The 24,975-nt window shown below is 40.6% G+C and overlaps 1 protein-coding gene across 4 annotated transcripts in view; it reads right to left on the bottom strand.

Annotated features, from left to right (window-relative positions):
* TRERF1 (transcriptional regulating factor 1) overlaps positions 1–24,703 on the bottom strand; it is a 134,426-nt gene extending 109,723 nt beyond the window's left edge. For 2 of the 4 annotated variants that reach the window (XM_019549424.1, XM_019549423.1), the window contains exon 1: positions 24,516–24,703. The gene's annotated coding sequence lies outside the window, so the exon portion shown is untranslated. The remainder of the gene's footprint in view (positions 1–24,515) is intronic. The other 2 variants (XM_019549421.1, XM_019549422.1) reach the window with 1 other exon arrangement.
* Between the last annotated feature and the right edge of the window lie 272 nt (positions 24,704–24,975).

Genomic DNA, 24,975 nt, shown 5'->3' with positions numbered 1-24,975 from the left:
CTCCCCCACCACCAAATTTGCAACCCCATGAGGCTGCCTCAGGCCGAGCCAGCACCAAGTGCTCATGTTGGGTACCACTGCTATAAGGCAGTGTTTCTTAGCCTGTGGGTTGTGACCCAAAAGTGGGTTGCAAGAATATATGAAAGGGTCAAACAAACAAACTTTAAAAATGTATTATCTTTTAAAAGGAAAAAAACATGGGAAAGTTATTTTTTTCCTCTTGTAGGCTGACCCCCACATACCCCCTTCCCCCCACACTGGGGAGCTGGGGCTGGCAACTGACGTTTACAAATGGGTCCCAAATGTGTCCCGACACAAGAAAAAGATTGAGAGCCACTGCTATAGGATATTCTGGATGTTTCTGATCCTGTGCCTTAGGAGGTGGACATCCAATTTCTTAGAACTCTTTCAAAAGATGGGTGGTTTCAAAAAGGCAGCAACTATTTGTTGTAATTGTTATATGTAAACTAGCCAAGAACATTTTATATGTAGCAACACTGCTCCCTCCAACTTTAACCCTGGATGAAAGACAATTCAAGCTGGGGCCCAGGTGCTGTATCTGAATGGTTCTCAGTTCATTCACACATAAACAGAAGTACCAACTGCTGCCCTTTTGAAAAGGTTTCACTCATTGGTGTATCCACACCCTTAGAGTTCTCCTAGTTTAAGGGCTGATGCAAGATGTGGGTGGGTGGAGGACAGACCAGTCCTAATGGGGTTGAGTCACTGTCATTAATATACCTCTCTTTTCAGATGTCTAGTCTGCAAGGAGTTACAAAAATTGAATATTCACAAAATAAAACATTCATAGTTATTGGGGATGCTTACCCCTCCCTATCACAGATTTTTGTCTTCTGTCTGAAAAAATATTAATTCATAGGTACTGGATTGCCTTCCATGGATGCACCATAAGCCAACATCACCATTAGCTTCTAAGATTTCTTCAGGGACAAGGGAAAGGAATTCATGCAACAGGAACCTAAATAGCTCCGTTGGAGATCTGACTACAGTTCTGGATTGAATTAAGGAGTTCTGATGCAACCAGTTTCACTGTTCACAAAGTACCTCTCAGTATCATTACAACATAACTTTGATACTGTAAGATTTCCATGACACTGCCAAGTAACTAGTGCTCAACAAATCATGTTACCATCAAGTCTGGAAAACCAAATCTTTACCCAAGAAGAGAACAAACAGCCTAAGTGTCCAAGTTACTCAAGCATTACACCATTTTATTTTTTACAGTGTGCAGCACAATCTAACTGCAAGCTTCCAGACTTATCTGATTTACCCAAACACTGCACTGAGATAGATTTGTTCAGGTCAAAGTGGTGGAACCAGTCGCCAAGACTTTCTAGTCTTATCAGTACACTGCTAGCTAGTCCTTCACTCCTTCCTCCACTCCCCCCGGGTCCAAACATGGAGGAGAAAAAAAGAGTGGAGGGATAGATAGCAGGAGATAGTACTGTGGCCCTTTCCTCCTGAGGGCCACCTGCTGGAAAATGAATTCTGTAGTTGCTGCTACAGAAGGACTAAGAAGAGACAATTGGTCTTATCTAGGCCTAATTGTACCAGGATTTTGATTTGCATCAAGGCAGCCAAGAAAATCATTTACACAGGCATCTTGAATGGCAATTACCTTGAATTAGCCTCCATTGTCCTGTTAATTTGGATACCTAACAGATACTTACAGTGGGACAATGAACATGCTTCCCTGTAGGATCCCAGGATAAAATTCTTTGTCCTGGGGTAAACCAACCTGTTTTTAGCCAAAAGGATTCATTTCTGGCTACTGCACTGTGTATTGTAATAAACTGGGGCCTACCAGGCCTATATCAATCGTGAGCTCAACTGTGGGAAAGTAAGTAAGGGTTTATGAACTGTTCCAATTAACTATAACAATAAATGTTGACAAGAAATGCACAAAACAGGAGAGAAAGAGATAAAATTAGTCCAAACAAGAAGGCCTACTAATATAAGCCAAGGACTCTGTTCACATAAGGAGCAGTGAACAAAACCAGTGCAGGACTAGAAATCAATGCATGAAAATTGGTGCCTTGGCCATTAGGTTTAATTAGAGAACAAAATCATAAGAGGATGAGCTATTTTGTTCATCACAACTTCAGGTCCATAAGAGATTTTGAGAAGGAATAGATGACAGGTCTTCCTAGAGCAGAAGGACAGATCCTGAGGTTTCAAATTCAGGAACTCTGGCAGTCACTCATTCACCTTGAGAGGACATCAGATTATCACTAGTCTCTTCGCCAGTGAGAAGCCCTGCCTAAATCATGTGACACTTTACCCAGTTTCCCCTTTCTTTTTTTAAATTATACACACACACCTCTATCATAGACTTCCATTGCACCTTTTCGTTTTAAAACCACCTTAAGGAACCCACACATCCATTACAATAACTGCTCCCACTCCCCTGCACCCATGCACACCCATGCTCTACCATTCCCGAACCCAAACACAGTCCCTTAGTCCCAGCCCTTATTTGGGGTTTCCCTTCTCAGTTCATTCACAGTCCTTTACGTTACCCTATTTTCCCTTTCCACCATCCAAAAGCTTCCTCCTGGCCTCTGCCTATTCTTTTTTCACCAGTCCTGACACCAGCCCAAAGGCACAGCACCAACAAGGCATATAGTGAGATATGCCATTCAGTTCTGCCTGGCCTGAGAGAAACTGGTCAAGTCCCTCTCTTTTTAAAGACTAGCCAGACAGGAGGAGCAAGCCACAGTTCAGAGCAACAACTGTCCTCTTATCTGTAAACACCAAGGCATCAGTCCTAAGCTGACTAACCAGCTACCCTGGATACTATGGGTGTAACAAAAAAATAAAAATGTGTCATTCCTCATCTCTGGCATCCTCTTTGTTCCCTGTTTCTGCCGTCTTTGTCAAGGATTTATTTGGGTGATATCTTTTACTGGACCAACTATGTAGCTCAGATAAAGTTAGATAAGCTTTCAAATGCAAGACATTCGTCCTCATGTCTCTCATTCTTCCTCAGGTCAAAGACAGGGAAGGTGACAAACCATCTACCACTCAAGAGTTGAACAGCAAAGTTAAGTCCTTTCCCCTCACTGAGAATGCTTGACAGAATAAGAGACCAACAAAAAGCCTTCCTCTGAGAAAAGGACTGAAGTCAGTATGTTTTGACTGTTTGTTCAGTACAACCACTGAACTTCAGATTCAAAATACTCTGTGTGTTTTGTTCTAATTTTTGCATACATCTTAGTGAACACATTTCCAAAGTTTGGCATGGATTCCCTACTGCAATTGCTACAGTGATCAAGCAAGCTGTACTAGGAATCCCATGTCCTGCTTCACTGTTTTATGTTGTACACTCACATGTTAAACATCCTTGACTCTGAGACCATTTATTCCATTAACACAAACAAGAAAGGACTACAGCACGGAAGATGATGGGGGCTACAGAAATGGGAAAGGGGATGGATGGGGAAAAGGAAAAACAATATATGAATGGATTCAGTTGCATCCAAGAGAATGCCTAGGAAACACGACCATACTTTGTACAGGAAACCCTCACTATTCAGTTTTGAATACTCGCAGTGCAAATATTTAAACCCACGCTCTCTCCCCCCATGCACTCTCTCGCCATAGCATATAGTGTTACAGTAGCAGGGGCCTCTGCAGGAGCTCTGTGCTTGCCGCTGCTGGGCTCCTGCTGCCGCCAGGTTCCCACCACCACGCACCATTCATAGAATCGCTGAAGTCGGGTCGGAAGGGACGTTGTAGATCTTCAAGTCCGACCCCCTGCCTAGGCGGGAGAAAAGACTGGACTCAAATGACTCCAGCCAGGTAGTCATCAAGCCTCTTCTTAAAGATCCCCAGGGTAGGAGCCAGCACCACTTCTCTAGGAAGTTGGTTCCAGCTCCTAGCCGCCCTGTGAAGTAGTACTTGCGGATGTCTAATCTAAACCTACTCTCTAATAATTTGTGTCCTTTGTTCCTTGTCATACCAGGGGGCGCTAGGGGAAACAGTGTCTCCCCTAAACCCTTCTGGTCCCCCCTAGTGAGTTTATAGACAGCCGCCAGGTCCCAGGAACACACCAATATATTCACAAATTTCCCCATTTGCGGGGAACATATCCCCCCATGAATGATGAGGGTCTCCTGTACTGTACTTTATATAAAAAAGTTACATCAGTTGAATCCCTCTCCTGTTTCTTGACACATTCTTATAAGCAGAGCCACTTCTCACAGCTTGTACCAGGATTTGTACCACTACGGTACCTTTTCCCAGGGCCTCTTGTAACTGTCCTCTGCAACTTGTTAAACCTGATTTTTATACAGCTGGGATAGTGTCACATGATTCCTTAACCTTTCCAGTTATAATGTTTCCTTTTTAAAGGAGTTGGTTTTTTTGTTGTTTTTTTTTTAAACTGAAAGCCATACTTTTTTTTTTATTTTACCCAAATAGGAATCTATCATCTCTCTTCCTCTTTTTATAGAACAGAAAAGAATTATCTATCCATTACAAAGCATTTTGCAGCAAACCAGGGAACGCTGTGTCACATGCCGGAGCTATATCTTATTTAATATTGCATTTTTCAAGATCTCTCTCTCTCCCTCTCTCAGCTTCAGGTTAACTTCTTCACTGTAAGGGTGGCCAGAGCCTAGAATAGGCTTCCCAGAGAGGTGGTGCCCTTCCCTGGAAATCTTCAAGAGGAGACTGGATAGGCACCTGGCTGGGGTCGGACTAGATGATCTGTCTAGGTCCCTTCCAACTCATTTATTCTATGATTCTTAGGTTAACCCAGCAGTAAGAAACAGATTGCTTTTTAAGTCCATTAACTTCCCCTTGGCATATGGCTGTGTGTAGATGAAACAAGGGGCATGTACGCACAACAACTTAAAGCGGGTTAAATGCTTTTGTGCCACTTTAATGGTGTTGGTGCTTGCATGCATCAGTGGCATACTGTGCAGTAATTCCAGCTGCTGTAGCAAATTCGGTGGTGTAATGCGCCTTAAATGACTGGGCACAGCAAACTAAAACTCCTCCAAGGAGTTTTAGTTTGTTGCCCTACAGCTGCGGAGGAAAGCAGCGGGCTCTGTGCAGCTTAGGGGCTCTGCAGGAAGCTCACGCAGGCAGCCTGGAAGCAGCCTGGGAAGACTGGCTCAGCCCAAGAGAGTAGGAAAAAAAAAAAAAAAAAAAAAGATTGGCTAGCCTGATCTACCTCCCCCTCCCCCTGAGCCTGCCTGCCTACCTGAACTGTGCGGGGGTGCTTCCCTCTGATGTCCCCTGGGACTACCTGATCTGGGTGCCTACAGGCATGTGCTGCCAGGGTGGTGAGGCGGGGAGGGGAGTGCTGCTGCTGCAGGGAGAAGCACCAGCCCCTCCCCCTCCGCAGCCCAGGGACTGCTCTACCCACAGGCAGCTCGCCCTCCCATCCCCTCCCGAGAGCCAGGTAAGTGCACGGGTGTATACAACACGGGTTTATTTGGCCCTAAACTAAAGCAATTTTTTTAAAAACCCACTGCTTCAATTTAGGGCCCCTGTTTCATCTACACACACCCTATGAGTCCTGGGACAGGCTTATTTATTTGCACTATCACATCAATGATGGTCTTATCACATCAATGATGCGAAAGCTCTGTAATACTGCACAATGTATCCTACAGTACTTTGCATGTCTATTTACAAATCGTATGCACCAAGCCAAGCATCTCTAACAAACTACAGTAAAGCTTACTTCTGATAATATTTCTGAAATATTCTAAAAATAGTGTGCACACACCAACACACAGAGCTACTTACTCCAAGAAAAAAACCCCCAAAAAACAGAAAACAAAAACCCACCTGTGTTGTTACTCCCAGATAATTCCACAAAATCAAAGTTTGGGAGTTTTTAATGGCAATACTCTAAAACATACTAATGTGATGGGTATCTGAGGCAAACAATGAACAGTCCGAATTAATTCGGACTGAATTATGATGTAAAAAAAATACAAGTTCCAATTTAAAAGCTTTGTTGCAACCGCTATTTTAAAAATATTCTTTTAAACAGGCTGAAGTTAAAATATAATGTGCCTCGTTCTAAATGGACAGTGGTGCTGTACTACCATTTCAAATGAGATTTCTGCACTGATTCTTCATGTATTTCTTTATAAATAAACTTACTGGTATTTTTATTGACTTTTTCATATGATAAATTGAGCCTCTCAAGCAGAAAGAGCAAAATAACAGTACATGAAAAATTGCAGGTTTATATTTTTTTTTAAAAAGGAACAAAAAGAGAAGAAGGGAAAACTACTGCAATGCACTACAGCAATTTTGGGTTGTAAAATTCACTTCACTGGGAATTCTGCGTACATTTTCTAAGAGTTCTTTTGGTTTATTTTGTCAACAACAGTAAATTTATAAAAAAATATATACTGAATATATTATGCATTATGCATATTTTTCAATTACAAAGAACAGCCAAGACATTAAGGTCTGTGCGCTAGATAAAATTCTCTCAGTTCCTGTAATATCTGCCTTTCAAATTACAACAAAAGAACACCGGGGGGGGTAGTATTTTGTAGTACTAAAAATATGGTTAATCAAGGATTTTTTAAAAAAACAGCAACGGATAATGTAAATTTAAGGTACTATACATCAAATGTATAATATTTACAATGTTAGGGCACCATATTACTGTGCTCTAACCATTCATCCATAGGTTTAATATTTGCTCTTTGGATGAGACAGACCATCTCCCCAAATCCTCCAAATGACTAAGCCCAGCCACTCCCATTCCCAGGCTCAAAGCCATTGCTCCCCTGCGCATTCAACCAGTAAGATTAGGGTGTATGTCAAAACCAAGCATAACACATTACAGCCTCAGCATCAAATTCACTACTTCGAGTGCAACTCCACAAAGTATTCAGCTTCTGGCCTCCACTCAAGAGACCAACAGCATTATACCACACTACCTTGTCATGGTAAATTTTGTAACGCGAACAGGAGATATTGTGGTGATAAGATCTAATTTTCAGTTATCATTTTATTAAAGATAAGCAGAATTGCTGATAATGGAACATTATTTTTGTTTTTCTTGTTTTAACGTAAGGGAGAACAAGAGGATGAGAGAAAAAATAAGGAAGGAAATACAATAGAACTCAGGCAATACAAGTTATAGTTAATATAAATATTATGGAAGTTTAACAATATTTCTTCTTTATTAATTTACCTAAATTTGGTTCATCTTTCTCTACTGCAATACAGTGGTCTATTGGGCTTTGGATTATTGGATATGTGCACTGAATTAAAAAGTCCTTGTGAGCACATGACTGTAAAATATAATTCAAATTCCTTGCAGGATCTTCCAATATTCTTCATGCTTACTTTTAGAAACCAGGGCAACAAGGAAAAAAACAACACCTAAGGGCTGTCATTTCCACATACTCCATATTTTATTTTTTGGTTAGAACCAAAAGGCAAAAAGGAAAAAAAGTTTCAAGGATATTTCATCTTCCCTGGCCCTTAAAAATGTGCTTCTGTGCTTGTATCTCACCAATTCAAATCAAATTCCAGTACAGTAACAAACCAAAGTTTTTGCTAGGTGATACCATTTGGTACTATCCATGGCTAAGTTGAAGAAATGAGAAAAATTCATGCAACCGGGGTGTAGAGCAACAAAATTCTCTGGAAGGTAACAAAACCTGGCCGAAACAGTCCCTGGGGGATTTTCAGCAGACACCATTTTCATGGTTACTTTTGAGACATGCAAAGACTGCAGGAGAAGGTCCAGGTTTTCCTGGACATGTCCTCTTCTTTGGACCCCTGTGCTGCGCCCAAGCAGGTTTTTAAAATAAGAGCAAATGTCTGGGTTTTCTGCTTTCCCAGGCTGGCTGCTTGGGGCTCGGAGCAGCAAGCAAAGCGACTGGCTGTCAGGGGGTCATGTGCTCCCCACACAGGCTCTGGCAAGCCAGGGGAGAGGGAAGAGAGAGGACACAAGCATGCAGCAGGGCTGAGAGGGGGGCAGGGGCCTGCAGGTCAGGAGTGAGGGGCACAGGAGACGGGGTAGGTGACTATGGGTTGAGTGTTCAGGGCACTGGCAGCGCCAAGGGGCTGTGGGTCAGGAGTGAGGGGCACCAGCAAGGGATGGGAGGCACCGTACTGCTGTTTGGGAGTGAGGAGCAGCAGCAGGGCTGGGGGTGGGTGTGGCTTGTCAGTGAGGGGCAACAGAATGGGCAGGGGCAGGACACCAGCATATCACTGCCCCTCCCCCAGTGTCCTCTTTTTTGGACCTAGAAATTTGGTAACCCTAAAAGGCCTTGGTAATTCAACAGTCACTGTTGGGTGAAAACATTGCTACCTTGGTGGTAACAGGTCCATTCGATGGCCTTAAGTGAAATGATTTTTTTAAACAGTTTCAGTATAATCCCCTATGAGTCAGTATGTCCATCACAAAATATGGCGCTTTTTTTTTTTTTTTTTTTTTTTTTTTAAATAAAAGAGCAGAAGTGGCCAACTTGTGGCACACACATGGCCAACTGAGGAGGGGGCAGGGAGAACAAAAAAATCAGACTGGGCAAGGAACAGAAAGCAGAGCAACAGATCAGATGGGGGAAGAGGGTTGGAATAGCACTTGGAGAGGATGCAGGGCTTAATTTGTGGCACACTTGTCAAAAAGCCTGGCTTCCCATTGCAGCTGTGCATTTAAAAATCAATGGACAATAGAATGACTGACTCTTGCCCCTGTAAGTACTCCCTCCAAGTCAGGACAGTGGAGCTGTGCAAGCTGCACCACTGCTACCCTTGCAGTACACCCATTCTATGGGTAAACAGGACTCTCTAGCTCTAAATCAGGGGTTGGCAATTATTTTGGCTGGATGGCTGCTTAACGAGACTTGGTGAGTTGTCAAGGGCTGCACATAAAATCTTTCAAAAATATGATTTGAACAGATTACAGATAAAAAATAAAATCATATACTAGAAGTCAAACATTTACTATATTTAAATATTATTTCAAAAAATAATTTTTGTCCTGATTTGTGTTTCTTGAGTAGTGTGTATAGGGGGACTGCATAACAGCTCAAAATAAAATCTTATTTTATATTTTGTGTAGGGGAGGGTGTGGGGGGGGTGGGAAGGGTTGGGGAGTGTGTGCATGTGTGGGGAGCTACCCACATGCCAGGTCCTGGCAGAACATGCCCAGGTAATGTTGTGCAGATGTGGCCAACTCCCCCATCTGGCCTGCAGTTGGCCCCGCAGCACTCTACATGGGGCTATGCCCTACCACTTGCACCCACACCTGCTGCTGCTCAGGTACTGCTCAGCTCCTCTCTTCATACTCATCCTCACCTTCCAGCTCACGTATCTATATTCTTTCTTCCCTTCTTGTTGTTTTTTTCATTTTAGGTTTTTTGTTTTTGTATTGCTGTTGAAGAAAACAAACTAAGGAAAAAAAATGAGAATGAAAACACTTTATGCACTGAGGCCCTGGGCTTCAGATAACTTCCTTAATGTGATCGTGAATAACTGTTGTTTTGTTATTTAAAATAGATAAAATCCCTCCTCCTACCTCATGCGTAAATGCTGCCCGCTGCCAAATCATAATATATTCTGTGTAGTGTACATCCCTGGTTGAAAAATACACAAGTAACAGAAAAAATCATTATTCCTACAGCAACCACTGATTAACCTCATTTGTGTATTTGTAGCATCTTATTATTGTACTGCTTCTGGTATATGTTAAGGCATAAGTTTACCAGCATGTTTCTCCCTTCTTTTCATGTTTACTTTTCCCCCAATGGAAAGTGACTCACTTTAAAACTGCTTAAAAAAAAAAAAAAAAAAAAAAAAAAAAAAAATCACAAAAAATGCAGTCTGCTGTAGCCACTTAAAAAAAAATGTCAACTTTAACTTGATTTTTATCCCCACCCCAGAATCCTCCAATCAAGTCTGTTTCACCAAGCAATTATGGAATCTGCCCAACCCTCCTTTGCACCCTTTGCACAGCTCCAGATTTAAATCTAAAACAGTATCCTCAAAAAATTACAACAGTACTGTTCATTATAAGCTCTTGTTATTAGACATTTTCTCTGTGCACAACAAATGCAAACTTATTAAACTTTATACTTCAATGTCTATACTAAATTACACAAAGGTAAAGCCTAATTCTGTATGTATATGCGCAACACCCATATCCTAGGCACCTCTAACCCAATTCTATAAATCATTGCTTATCTTGGTACTGAGAAATCATCTATGTGCAACAATGCAGTTATGGTTGTTGTGGTAACCAACTTTGCATTTTTTAATCTCATACATTTATATTCTTAGTCATAACACTGCAGTCAGTAAATAATTTTTTCCTCACCAGAATATCATGTGTGAATAGCCATTAATTTCAGTTTGAGATGAGGAATCTCAGAGTTATTAAACAGCAAATTAAAAATGCACAGTGCAAAAAACTAGCATTCCTAACACTCGAGAAAGGCAAAATCTCTAAGTAACAGAAAGGCTGGAGAGTCATGGAGCAAGGTATAAGAAAAGCCAGATTTTAGTAACAAAAAGATAAAAATTAAGCACATTCACTGGAATAGCAGCCCACCCCCACTTCTCTTACTCTCATAACCTACAGCACTCTGCTGCAATAACAGGAGTATATCTAGAACTACTTTGACTCTAGGACTACTTTGTCTGGTTGCAGGCATAAGGCCTGACCACACCCACTCATATAAATGGATTTTAGGTCAGGTCCTTAAATCCAGGATTTTCACCCTGTTATCACACAGGACTCAAAAGAAATCCATTTAAGTGTACTCTGCTTGTATTTAAAATAAAATCAGCAGTGTATTATACAGGATCAAATACAAGTCAAAAATAGTGTTGAACATTTTTAAACATCCCCTAGTGAAACAAATGCACTTGGCCCCTTATTTCTACACGTAGAAATAGATACCAAGCACTTTATTAAGAACATAGGTGGTGGTAGAAAAGGAAAGAGTGGAGCAGGGACTGAAATAATGCATGGTCCAAATTCCAAGTAAAATCCAGGGTCGGGGAGGGAGAAATCTCTCATTCCAGATTGAGAATCCTCCACACTGAAGTATGCAGATTTTTCAGCCTTCATTTCAAAGAAACTATTCAAGATAAACCATACCTTAGTATTAACTACACAACCTTTTACAACTTTACATTCCTATTTGATCTTTAGAGAACTAAAAGCAATGTTTGCACAGTCGGCACAACTGGGAACACTCAAACTACTGGTTTATGTATGTATGCCCTCGATGGAGTTTTACCCAACTATACCAATAATAACATTGGCCCTCAGCTTTTAGAGATGTTTGAACTGCTTATTCTCTTGCTTCTCTCCCTTCCCTCCCATGTGTTCTCATCCATTATCATCTCAGTGGAAAGGTTTTTAGTTCTATAGCAACATATGAAGGAATCTGGAATTGCAGCCCATCAGAATGGTGCAAAAATTATGAAGAGTAAGGAGTCTGAGGCATCAATATGCAATTAAAATGTCTAGATACATTTTTAAAAAAAAACTTGGAACTGTTATTTCTGAACCAAGTTTAACAAATTCAGAAAGAAACCATGGAAAAAAGTTTGTAACTATGAAAAATGCTTCTGTCATACTTGGGTAACTCAGAAAGATGCACAAACATCACCAAAGTTTCCATTACACTTGGAAAAGGTTATTTTTTAATGTAAAATCTTCAAAGTAGGGATTTTACCATATGCTTTTGTAAAGTGGTGTGTTCACTTACTGTGCTAATAAATAATTTTAGAACTAGGAACATACACAACAAAATACAGCCTGGAAGGTAATTTCTTAAAGTTGCTATTTGGCAACTGAAAATGTGGAGTTCTAAGTATAAGTCCTGTAATTGTAGTGTTAATGTCATCATAAACTAAACTGGCATTTCACACTAACATAGCTTGAAATCTACCAATGAAGGGAAAAACCCAAACAAACACATGCACATACAATTAAACCAACCTGCACAGGACAGGGCAGAGCAATATTAAGCACTAGAGACTTGTGCTTACATGTTAGTAAACGTCTTTGTTGCATCATTTATTCACTTTCTCTCTCTCTCTCTCTCTCTCTCTGTGAAGCTGGTATGAGAGAGAAAGAGAGAGAACAGTTGTATCTATAAATCTTTCTTTATGTCTTTTAAGAGGCAATTCACAGGTCTCATGGTACTTCTACTTTGAAAAATACAGAAGAGAGAATATTAACCTAAAGTTTTCCAATCTACAAAGCCATCTAAGTGTAGTATGGTACAACTCCATGTCTGCCAAGCATAGGAAAGATTTACAGTAAGTGGTGACTAATCTTTGCAGCATATACTGTATGCACACCACTGACTCAGTCTGAAAGCTAGTTCATTCACAAGAAAACTGATTTTTTTTTTTTAATTTGGTCCACTAGACCCACTCATACTTTAAGTCAGTGACAAGATCCCAAACGATTTCAAACAGAAAAGGTTCAGGAATTCACGACTGCTATCCAGGACCAGCCTAAAGTAATACTGGATTACTTATGAATGGTAAAGCAGAGGCCCATCATACTTCGGTCCTACTTCAATTAGGAAACCTTCGTATAATGGTGAGAACCCAGCAGACATAGGACCTGCTACTAAGTAACCTGTACCAATCATCAACATTTAGATAATAGTTTTAAGATCTAATTGTACAATGCATATATAAGGTACAGGCTTTTAAAAAGATAACATGGCTTAGCAGCAAGCAGTCCTAAACAATACTGTGCACATGCATTACATACTATTAGACCAGGTACGTGCAGCGTTACACATGATGAAACCAAGAGTAAGTTGTACCATTCTTTTATACTTTTATTTCTTTCTGAAGAGTTAAAGTGTTAGCTTTCAAGATTCTCTGGAAAAAAACCAAACAAAAAAGTTCTACATGTGAAAGGAACATTTGTGGAAAGGTTGTATAGGACTTAAGCATGAGTTTCTCTTTCAGTAAATTACAGCATACGGTTACAAAAGTGGACAGTGCCGTTACTTCAGGTAAAAAAGAAAAACAGCTGTAACTGTTCTAACAGTAGCGCTAATTTACAGTCCCCAATCCTGAAAAATCCCTACTCCCAAGAGTGGTCTTACAAGTGTCATCAAAACTGTTCATATGAATAAATACTACTTCAGGCAAGAAAAGACTGCAGAATTGGGCCCTACAGACCAAATCTAAAGCCACCCAGAGTCCTTCCATTTACTTCAATAGGTTTTAATGCGAACTATACATACAAACTCTACAGTGCCACCTTCATAGCTCTGCTCTTTTGTTTACCAGTCGATATGGAGCTAAATGTTTTACTTGTTGGGCCCAAATTATTTTAATAATGTAGTTCTTTAACAGAACATACTTCTCTGTTAAAAAAGTGACTGCCCATTGAAAGAAACCGAATTGCTTTTTTAAGCTGTTATGGACTATGGGTTCAGTTGTATATACTGAATGTTCATATTAAAAATTCCTGCTGAAGTTTGGTTTACCTCCCCACCCTTCCCAAGAAAGTTAAAATGGCTTAACTGAGGCACAGACTTTTCCACCATTATGTTAAGTATTATTTTATTTCACAAGAAATGAGATTGAAGACATACATCTAAGTAAAGAAGACAGAATTTTAGCTTTGTTATTTTATAACTTTTCTGCATATTTCCTCCATCCACAGACATTGCATATTACTTCTTAAACATGTGTTGTTGGTTTGGTTTGGTTTTTTTTTTTTTGGGGGGGGGGCGTTAAACTTTAAAGTCTAATTATCACTATAAGCAAAATCAAAGATAAAAAAATTATCCACTGTAGTGGATTTGTGGTTTTCAAATACATGAACAAGGAATTCACCCTTACATTTACTCAAGAAGGTGTTTTCTTGCATTCCTTCATTACTTCAGGGGTGTTACACTCGTCTGGCCCCATGGGCTAGATGAATGGTATGAAACCAGTTTACCAGCCAGATGAATGGTGAATGGCCAACCCCATGGCCAGATCAGACCCACAGATTCCCCTCCATGCCCAGTGCCCACTCCAGGACCCAGTGGGAAGAGGCCCATTTTTCTGGGTGCCCGGGTGCTGCCTCAGCAATAAGCTATGATGCCAGGCTTCTTCCTGCAGTGCTGTTGGGGCTCCAGCACCATGGCTCTTACCCAGGTATTTGGCAATCAAGCCAGCAAGAGCTGCAGCAGCACCACAGCTTGTTCTCATAGCTGCAGCCAAACTCCTGGGCAGGAGCTGGGGTCGGAGGAAGAAGCTCAGCATCACAGGTACGTGGTTGCTGCTGTGGGACCAAACCATGGTGCTGGGATTCCTCCAGTAGTGCTGCTGGGGCTCCAACACCATGGCTCTTGTCCAGGCACTTGGCTGCAGCCTGTGAACAAGCCATGATACTGCTGGGGCTCCAGCACAACACATCTCATCCAGGTGCTTAGCTGCCACCAGAGAAAGGTCCCATATTGCAGCCGGAGTTGAGGCAAGAGTCTATGGGCTCTATGACCTAGCTCTGAGAGCCAGATGCAGCCCATGGGCTGTGTGTTCAATACCCCTGTTTTAACTTATTGTAGCATCAACTTTATAAAAACTGTAGTGAAACCTCATTATTGTCAGAGCAGATACTTTCAAGAAGTTGTAATTTGGGATGGGGGAAAGCACAAGGGAGGGGAAAGGACTACTGCAGGCATACTTCACTTCCCATCTGTATTTTTTTTATTACACTAAAAAAAAAAAGAGAGAGAGTAGTCAACAACTATGCTGTTTTATAGCAAATCCATGACTACTCAAGTATTTACACACTGACAATCAGTCTTAAGACTGCCACCCACTCTGGAAATGCAATAGCAACTTCTGAACAGTGATAGTATAAAGTAAGTTGAGATCTTTAGAAGAAAAAAAGATACTGAGACTCAGTATACACCACTACTCAAAGTATTCTACCAGCTCTGTTAAACCTTTCAATTTCACTGAAACACAAAATGTCAATGAAAATAAAAGTGAGAATGGGAGTGAACTGACTTTTTGGGAAAATAAATACAGTTCTAATTACTAATGGATTTATGTAACTTATATCATTGAAACACCAATGATGAAGGTCCTTCCGTTTGGATATTTGGGTCAGGTGAAGGATGGCTGTTTATTAAAGACCGTGATTCTTGACTGGTAGAGAATAGCAGATCAGGAGGCAGACTATCTGGTATAGTATCTAGCCAGTTCCCATAATGGTATGGAAGGGATCTAATAATATTATATGCTGCAGTGCAACATAAAATGCAATGGTTAGAGTACAATGTGCGACTGGCCCCTACAATGGTGAGGGAATGGGAAAGAGGGAAGGAGGAAGTAATTACGAATAGTCTTGAACAAAAAGAAACAGATGGATACAAATTGTACACAGGGTGTTGCTACACACAAACAATTCACATTCACAGCCACCTTACACTGAAAACGGGTTATCTGCTGACCTAAAACCAGATTCCACCCAGGTGCTCAGCCATGTAAGCTTATCAAGTTTTTGCAGGCTGACAAATGCAGAGCCTATTATGACTGATTCAAGTTTGGAGGGGAAATGTAAACCCTGTTGTTCCTGCTCACACAATACTTTTCTTACACTGTTCACATCTAGAGCCACCCATTAACAGTACTGGCCACCAGGTTCCAGTCAATTTTCCTATCATGAAGCAAAAGAAGTGTGGACAGTGTTCTTATGAAAGGGAGGGAAAATTACCACCAGTAACACGTGGCTGTATGAAGAAAGTTTTATCCCCTGCTTTGTTCTGTATACCCCCTGCCTTGTTACCAAAGAAATTTAGAATGTCAAATTCGCAACTCAAGCAAGTTATAAAGCATATCTTGGTTCAGCATTTCTACAGGATGAATATTTATCTCTAGAATATTTCTTTGTCTTGTTTTTGCAGGAGTTACTTGTTACCTCATTATAATATTATTATAAACACTTGTTTATCATCATCATCACTGTGAGTGTACATTTTACAAGGAGCAGTAAAATGTATACGTCAAAAAATATAAAACACATGCGCACGATAATAGCCAACGTGAAGAAAACAAATTAACACAGACTACACAGTGATCTATGTTCTATTACTGTAAGAATCACAGTGTGCGTTTTTATCAGTTATCTTTAAAGGATGATTGGCAAGTAAAAAAAAATTGGAAACAGTGAAATTGAAGATACAAAAAAAAGAGATAAGAATATACACACTAACAGTTACCTGTGTGGGAGACATTCAGTTGAGTATGTACTGCATGCTGAACAGACAACTATTAACCCTTCTTGAAGCCTACAATATGTGGTGCCGGTTAACAGTCGCTGCGGCTTTTGCGCTCTGCTGGAATACGCTAGCATTTCCTTAGGAACATGGAATCTCAGCACTTCAAAGGAGACAAAGCCCAATACAGTAGTATATGAGTTAGGAATGGAACTGGTTTTTACCTGCCCTATTAGAAGCATGAAGCAGCAACAAAAATGTTGATCTAAAAATGCTGTGCGTTAAACATTATGAAAAGTCAGTTGAGGTGAATGAGATGACAGCCTGGCATATGACTTAATACAGCGCAGGTTGGGTTTTATATTTTAAGGTTCTACTGTGGTCAAGGCAAAGGTGATATTCTGAGACTTCAGAAGATGCAATATGAAATGCTCTCTCCTATTATAAATGGCAAGTTGTGCCTCTATTTCAAGGAAGTCTGCCCATCTGGAAGACTTCTCTGCCCACTCCTAAAACTTGGGGAATGACAAAAACAGAAGAAAAGGCAAGGCAAAATGAATGACTGGAAACAAAAGTAAAGGGCTTCTAAGACAGCCAAAGTCACTGCCTCGGGGACATGAGGCCTCTACTAGCACACCTGAGGTAAAGAAACACTTATATTTGGCTAAATCTTGTATTTTTGTAACAGAAGACATAACCTCTACATTACTTTATATTAAAGACCAGGATTCATTCCTGATTCAGTAGACTACTATTGTAACTAAAAGACTCCAATCTGATCTTCACATAATGAGCAAAAAACTACAAAATTCATGTTTTATCTAATTCCGAAATGCCTTTACGAACTATAAAACTTTTCACCTGCAAAGCTCTACTGGCAGCAGGAAGTGCTAAAAAGCATCATGGTAAAAAGGCTCCTAGCACTATCTACACTAAACTTTCCAATATCTCTACCACTAGCAGAGCTACAACAACCAAAAATTATGGGGTCTAAATCTATCAATGAAAATGCAGTGTTACTTACAACTGATTTAGTTTTCCTCTGCCTACCCATAGTCAAAGGACTGTAAAATAACCTGGGACCTAGAACCAAGATAATGCTATGCTTTTAGACAACTGTCTGAAGAACCAAAATTTCCCAGATGAGAATTCAGCAAGTGATACAAGTTTTACTGGAAAAAACAAACAAACACTTTTATGCTGAAATGTTGTCAGCATAGAAAGAAACCTTGCCCTTAAAGAAACTGAAGCTTTCAGACCTGGCTTTAAAGATAAATGATCTCAGAACAGTTTTTATTATATAAAACTAGAATGCAGACATCCCACACATACACAGTGAACAAAACTGCTCCCTCAATGACAACTGGGGGAAATCAAAGGGATGCAGCATAGATTTATTTTACTTTTTGACCATTTAGATAATTTTTTTTTCTTTAAATAGACACAGAACTCAAGAATAAAAGCTTATACATGTTGAGACTTTAAAATATTTCCTTGCTTCAGAAGATAGGAAAACAAAATGATTTTTCACATCCTCATCATAGAAATATTTACATTTTGATTTTGAATTCTAGAGAAATTATAGGATGTGAACTCCACAGCCCCAATGCACACACAAAGTCCTTAAAGAACCTTGGAAAACAGTATCTAATAAGAGACAATATAAATAAAGAGTCCTCTCCAGATGACCATTCTTTGCTCCTGAACACAGTCGCTACTTACTAATCAGTATTAAATTTGCACTTGTCAACTAATGCAATTTCCCCCACATTGCATTGCTCCAGCTTTACCAGCCTCTGGATTATTTTTTCTTAAAAAGCTTCCTCTAGCTCAGTTAATGAAAAGGCATTCGATGCAAAAAAAGAAAACCCCCCAAAAAAACCCAACTAACACGTCAAAAAAAGATCACATGCTAACAATCCAGCTTCACTACAGAAGCAGTGGAATCAAAGCACTGCGATTTTTTCCAGTGTAGCATTTCTTCAAGGACACATCACAACACAACCTCTATCACAAATTTTAATATGAGCAGCTGACGAGAGAAGAGATTGACTGTTTTCTATTTAGACTAAAAAGACACCAGAAAATGTAAGATAAGGCCTTGAATGGTTTAACAAATGTCTCTTACCAGGGGGGAAGGGAAATTTAATATTTGTGCTCATACAGCTCAAAGCGATCTACCCACATGCCAGGCACGCCAGCATAGAGCGCTGAAGATAAGGGCCACAGATACAATTCTGACAAATTTTCAACAGTGACTTGGGGGAGAGCAAAACACTACCTTTTAAGGTAAGTGTGTATATCAGACATTTGGGCCATTCTGCAACGGATAGTCAAATTTTGCAAACTTAGGGGGGCTGTCTGTGAGAGACATATTACTTTTTGTTACAAAATGAACTAAAACCAAAAAAACTCATCTCACTTAGAACTCCAAAATATATTTATAAAAAAATACTACAGTAAGCATCTAAAATGCGGTAGTGTCCCTACTATAAACTTTTCTACTAGACTATTTCAGGAGACAATACTAACAAATCTAACTGTTAAAAAAAATCTTGAGTCAGGCCCCACAGATTGTTCCAGAAAAAGAGAGTGTGCTCTCTATTTGCCTTCTGATTTTCTGAGCCTGACGGGTACACTGAAACCATTTTTCCAGCTTTTCTGTGCAACTGAGAACTAAAAAGTTGCTTAAAAATATGACAGCCAAGATTATCATACATTTACAGAACTCCTGTAACTAAGGCTTTACATAAATCACCAGATATCACAACGCTCACAATAAAACCATGACAGCTGATAACACTGAGTGCATATATATGAAGGCAGAATACAACACAATACTTTTGAGAGGGAAATTCTATCCCAGCCTAAAGTTCCAGCACGACATTAGAATTTCTGTGGTTCCCGACTCCTTCCTGTGGCAACCCACGGTGAAAGTCTATACCCGCTGATCAATGAGCACTCTTCCAACAGGACCCCAGGTGCTCCTTAAGAAAGTTTCATATGAGGCACCTAGTCAAGGGCAACAGAAATAAAGAGTCCCTAAGAGACTTTTTAGTTTCTATTCTTACCAAACCAGAATGAATGTCAAGATGGAGCCATTCCTCATCCCTGAAGAGCAAATCGCTATTAAGTAATATGAAACATCCATTATCCATTAGAATCTGGGGGTATGGGACTAAGCAAATGTAAAGAACAGTAGTCACCCAGATTAATGCCTGGACTAGACAGCTGTACACACAGTAACTCTTGAGAGACCAGTACGTTTTATGAATAGGCAAGACGCTGTCCTCAACTCAAGAACAGCAAGCAAACATGTTCCCAACACCGCAGATCAGAACTGCAGAGGAATACTGTATCTTCAAAAACTGTCACGTTCCCAGGTACCCCTCAAGAACAACCTCTTTCAAGCAAAAGACTGAAAATTGACAAAAGTTTTGCCAGTGTCCTTCAAATCATCTTCACCCATAGCCTTTGAAGGAAGAATAGGTGTTCTAAGAAAAAAAATTACATGTGCTGTTTTTGGGTATATGTGGGAAGGCATGATTTCCCCCTGTAATGCTACAGTTGATTATAAGAAGTTTCTCAGAACTAAACATGACTTAAGAATAGATTTTATAGTACTGCATGGGACTAAATGTGTGGAATGTACTTCCTTTGCAATTTAGTTTTCCTATTTAAGTCTCCATACTGAGAATACTTCAGTGCCTAGTAATTTTATTCTTGTGAATCATGTCCCTGAACACAGTGGAACTGCTCTTATGAGTAAATTTATTAAAATACTGGCATGTTCAGAAGTGGGAAGCCATGGAAAGAATTGGAATATGCAACTAGATATTTTATTTATATCTATATATAATAATAAAAAAAAAAAGACAGCATCAAAAGAAAGATATTTAAGATTTTTAAGAAATTAAAATTGGAATTTCACTAATGTTAGTGCTTTTTCAAAAGTTTGGAAAAATATAAATTTCTCCATCACTATTATTTTATATCAAATATTGATTTTTTTTTTAAGTTTTACTTTGTTTCAATGAACCTGGCCATAGGTTTTAAAAAATTATTTTACTGTATGAATTCTAACACTCTGTCATACAAAGACATAAAGACACCTGCCTACGTTAAAATATTACTGGCAGCCCTGTGAACGGGGGATTCACTTAGTAATTATTTCTTCTTCAACATTACATCAGCTTTCTCAAAGGTTTCACCATTGTCACGAGACAATTCTCATTGTCTGATAGTCTTGAAAAACCCAGAGGCTCAATTTAAAAAAAAAAAAAAGGGCTTACTTTGGGCCATTATAATAATTCTAAAGGGAGTTATATTTTGGATTTAAACTGAAACCTAAATTGTTACAACAAAATGCAAGCCAAATATGACTGGAGGAGAACAAAAATAGACTACTACATACTGGATAGAGAACAAAGGCCCAAGAAACATAATTTGTTGCTTTCGGATGGCAACTGGGGGCATCCTGACAGACTGAGTGGTCTCAGACTCCAGAACTTTAAGGCGTAAGACTGGATGTGCAGAGAATGGAGCTCACCTGGCACTTCTTCCCCAATGCAAAGACAGCTGGTCAAAGAGCAAATTCAGTTAAAAAGAAAAAACCTATGCACCACCAAATGTTAGAAAAAACTTTGACCGTGTCTCATTAATAAAAGAATGTTGCAGTACTGCCTTACTCCTTGAAATGCACAAGACACACAAGACGGCTTTCCTTACCATTTTTTTCAGACTCTCTACCTGACACTTTATGAATTAAGTTCACAATTTAATAACTGTAGTTATCTTCTTCGATTCCTGAAAGAAGTACTAAAATAATCACAAAGGTGAACTGATGGAATTTGAAGTTTAGAACCAAAAGATTGTACCTCCCTAGTCAAATGTATGCCTCTTCCAGAAAAGAGAAACTAAGCTAAAACGCATACACGTTTCATGATATTAGATCCCAAAATAATCTCAGAGATCTGTGATCAACAGCTGTATGAAGATCTAAATAAATAAATAGGAAACGAAGAATTTCTTAGTTCATCCAAACCCAAAATGAGTCACTCAATGTCAGATAAAGAGTTTAGTCATCCTGTGGTTTATTTAGACTAATAACGGCCCATTTGAAAATGGTGAAAGCAGTTGTGGCACCCCATAGCTGGACCCCGATTTCTACTGACATTAATGGCAGAGTTAATGACATTCACTGCCAACAAGGTTATCAAGTTTAAGCCCTATCATTCCACCAACAGCCTAATTCAGCACTGCCTATGCAGTTAAAACCTCTATATAGCTCATTTAAAAATATATATTTTGTCAAAATAAAGTTACATGCTTGTATGTATTTATATTACGTACGTGTGTGTGCATGCGCACAACACAGCTAGTCACTCACCAGTTTATGTATGAACCCGTTTCTTGTTTTAGCGTACTTCATAAACATGATCGCCAAATGATTACCTATCAATCATGATTACTAAGACCAAATACTTATTGACTACAAAACTTGGGGGTATGAAAGAATTAAAAGCTAAAACATGTGGCAAAGTACAGGGCAATGGGAACAACCATAAGGGACAATTCACAGCCGTTACCCAAAGAAAAGCTGAGGATGTAAATTTACACCATCATAGAGAAAATTATTTAACTAATTATGTATTATCCATAAATAAATTAAAATTAATGTATTTACCAATCTGCATCCTAACCTATAAAAGTTTTTCCTTTTGGTCTTTTTTTGTTTTTTTAAGAAAAAACGTTATCTTCAGTGCCCCATGACAGTAGCAGTAAAGTAGTTCAGTGCGTGTTTATGTATGCCTTGATGAAACACTCAAGGTACATTAAGGTTTATAGGTGCATGGCACTTCACATATCAACACTTAAAAATAAATGACTGACTTTCTTACACACCTAACTAAAACACACCCTTCTTTTTTATAAATAGCCACTGAGTTAAAGAAATCTTTGCTCCAATGCAATTAATGTGCAAAGCAAAACTGGTAAGATAAGAGGCAAAATAATCTATTTTCCGCAACAAAATTATGCAAATCGTTACACAAATGCTTCATTAATGCATTGATACCATCAGGACTGAGTGTTTAGTTACAGTACCAAACATATTCTGAAGAAGAATCCCAACCTTACAAACTTTTCCACATGGGTAAATCCTCGTGCTTTCATGGAGCCAGGGGTCCATACAGACACAGGGATCACCTATGCAGGCAAACCTGAAGAAGAGGATCCCCAAGTATGATGGATGAATACTAATCACATCACATTTAGTGTATTACTATGAAATGAAAGCTACCAAAGACATAAAAGTTTATTCTGGTAAAGACTTACGATAAATAATATTTATACTGCAGTTGAGTACTTCTGCAACTTTTTTCGTAAATAATTCAGTTGTGGGGCATCACATTTTCGAATGCTGTTATTATTTCCCCTTGGAAGGCTCTATACACATCTCATGTAACTAGAAGTATTACAGGCAACGTTTATTTGCTGGCACAGCAAAAACATGTGTGAGTTTATTAGGCCTAATGAACTAAAGACAGAAACAAAGTTTACTTCTGAATAATCAAGCGTGGGTAGTTGACTGGTAGACATGAAAACTAATTTGTGAAGTCAGTAGAGGGATGAGTCGGCATTATCCATTTCTTAACTGGTTAACTGCCAATTAATTTTACTTGCAAATCATCTGGTATTTAAACCACCAGGGTACAATTTTGTTCACTAGTCTACATATTTTGAGAATACAAAATTAAATGGTCCCAGCCTTAAGATAAGCAATACTTCCCAATTCATTACAAACTGCCAAGTTAAACAAACAGACAAAAAAAAGTAATGCTTGTACATCTCAAGGGCTTAGCAAAAGTTCCCCAGGCAACTATGCAGGTCAGATGCAATGGCCTGCTTAAAGAAGGATTTCAGATGGAAAACTTAAAAGTGACCTTGCTAGAAACAGATTCACCTATAGGGAAGTAAGCTGACAAATCAGGATTTTTAAGTATATAACATACAATTTGCAGTTTTGCTGGGCATACTCAAGTGCCATTTTTGTTCTAGTGGTGGGAGTTCAACTGCATTTTCATAACTGTTTGCAGGCCAATAAGCAGGGGGAAAGCCCACATCATATCCTTAAAGACACTTAGCAACTAACTACCTTTAAAGGGAGGTATAACCACTAAAGTAGCTGGGCCTAAATTTGCCTTTTACCAGTGCCTAATCCTGGACATAATTACAGCAAAACGCTTCCTAAGTGTTGTGCAAGTGTTGTGCGCATCCCTTTCCAAAATAAAAAAAACACAAAACAAAACACTCCTTTGACAGCTCCCTCCAGAATCAACATGCAGTCCAACCAGATGAAATCCTAAATGCTTTTCAGGGATTAACCTCAAGGCCAAAAAGCAGAACTTTCTTTTGAGGCGGAAAGCAAGTGACACAAACACCTACCTGGCTTCAGGTAGAGCCTGAGAGTTTGTCTAAATTAAAGACCTTTTTTTTGCAAAAATCTAGTGGGTCTAATAAAAGATACCACCTCTACCACAAGTTTGCCTCTAGACCAATACAGCTACAACCTGGATACCTGACAGAAGGACTGTTCAAACTCTCAGGCCTGCTAGCAAGCCTCTGCACTTTCCCTGCAGCAGCGAAGGGAAGCCACACTGCGGGGAACACGGGAGAAATACCTCAGCCTGAAAGAATGGTCTTGATGCCCAAAAGCTTGCAAAGAACCATTTTTTCCCCCATTTGGCTGGCTTAATAAGAGAGATCCCATTTCCCCAAAGAACTTTGTCCTCCTCAGCCCTCCTTAGGCCGCCTGCCATTAAAACTAGTTTCCTAAGCAGGGTGGGAAGTCCTGGAACAGCCCTCCCCCTCCCCAAGCACCCACCCGGAGCCCAGCCTCCTGCCATGTGCGCCGGGCCAGCAGGCGGAGGGGGGGCCGAGGCCAATCTCAGGCTCCTCCCGGCCCAGGCTGCAGGCAGAAAGCTCCAAGTCCAGCCCAACCCGCCTCGCCGCAGCCCCGCCACCCACCCACGGGGCGGAAACAGCTCATCCCGGAGGGGAGCCGGGCTGCAGCGAGCACCTCCCCGTACCTGCAGCGGGGTCGCGGGGACACCTGCATGGGGGAGGGGGCCCACTCCCTGCTGGGGCGCCCTGCAGCCGGGGCTTGGGGAGGGGGCCCAGGGCCTCGCCTACTCCTTGCTCCAGAGCAAAAGTGAGCTGCAAACTTTTTTTTTCTACACCGCCCCCCCCCCACACCTTTATCCCCCCCCCGTGCACACATGCATCGGCCCAGCCTTTGCCTACCTGGCACGGGGCTGCAACAAGTGCAGGCAGGAGGAGGTAGGGCGCTTCCACCCCAAAATATTTTTGGGGGGCTATCCGGATGCCGAGGGAGCAGCGAGAGGCGTGCATGACAGGGCTGCCTGCTCGGCCCTGCTGCACTTACTGTACGCCGCTCATCCTGTAAACAAATATCGCTCCGCCAAGAAACATACTCCACCCCGGCACCACCCCTGTCCCTGCCCCGGGGCCGCGCGCGCTGGGCGCTGCAACCCGCAGCAGCCCGCCCGGGACCTACCTCGTGCACGCCCCGCGGGGGCGGCCGGGCCAGGCTGGGCTGGGCTGAAGAGGGGCTGCCGCCCGCCCGCGAGTCCCGCGCTGTCACCCGGCCGGGCTCAGGCGCTGCTTGCTTGGTGGATTTATTTATTGATCCCCTCGTCCCCCTTGCAGAAGGGGGAGGGAAGAGGAAAAAAAAAAAAAAAAA

This window comes from Crocodylus porosus, unplaced genomic scaffold, assembly GCF_001723895.1.
Source record: "Crocodylus porosus isolate Cpor-Errol unplaced genomic scaffold, CroPor_comp1, whole genome shotgun sequence".
NCBI lineage: Eukaryota > Metazoa > Chordata > Crocodylia > Crocodylidae > Crocodylus > Crocodylus porosus.
Note: the sequence above shows the minus strand (reverse complement) of the source record. Positions and strands in the feature narration are given on the sequence as shown.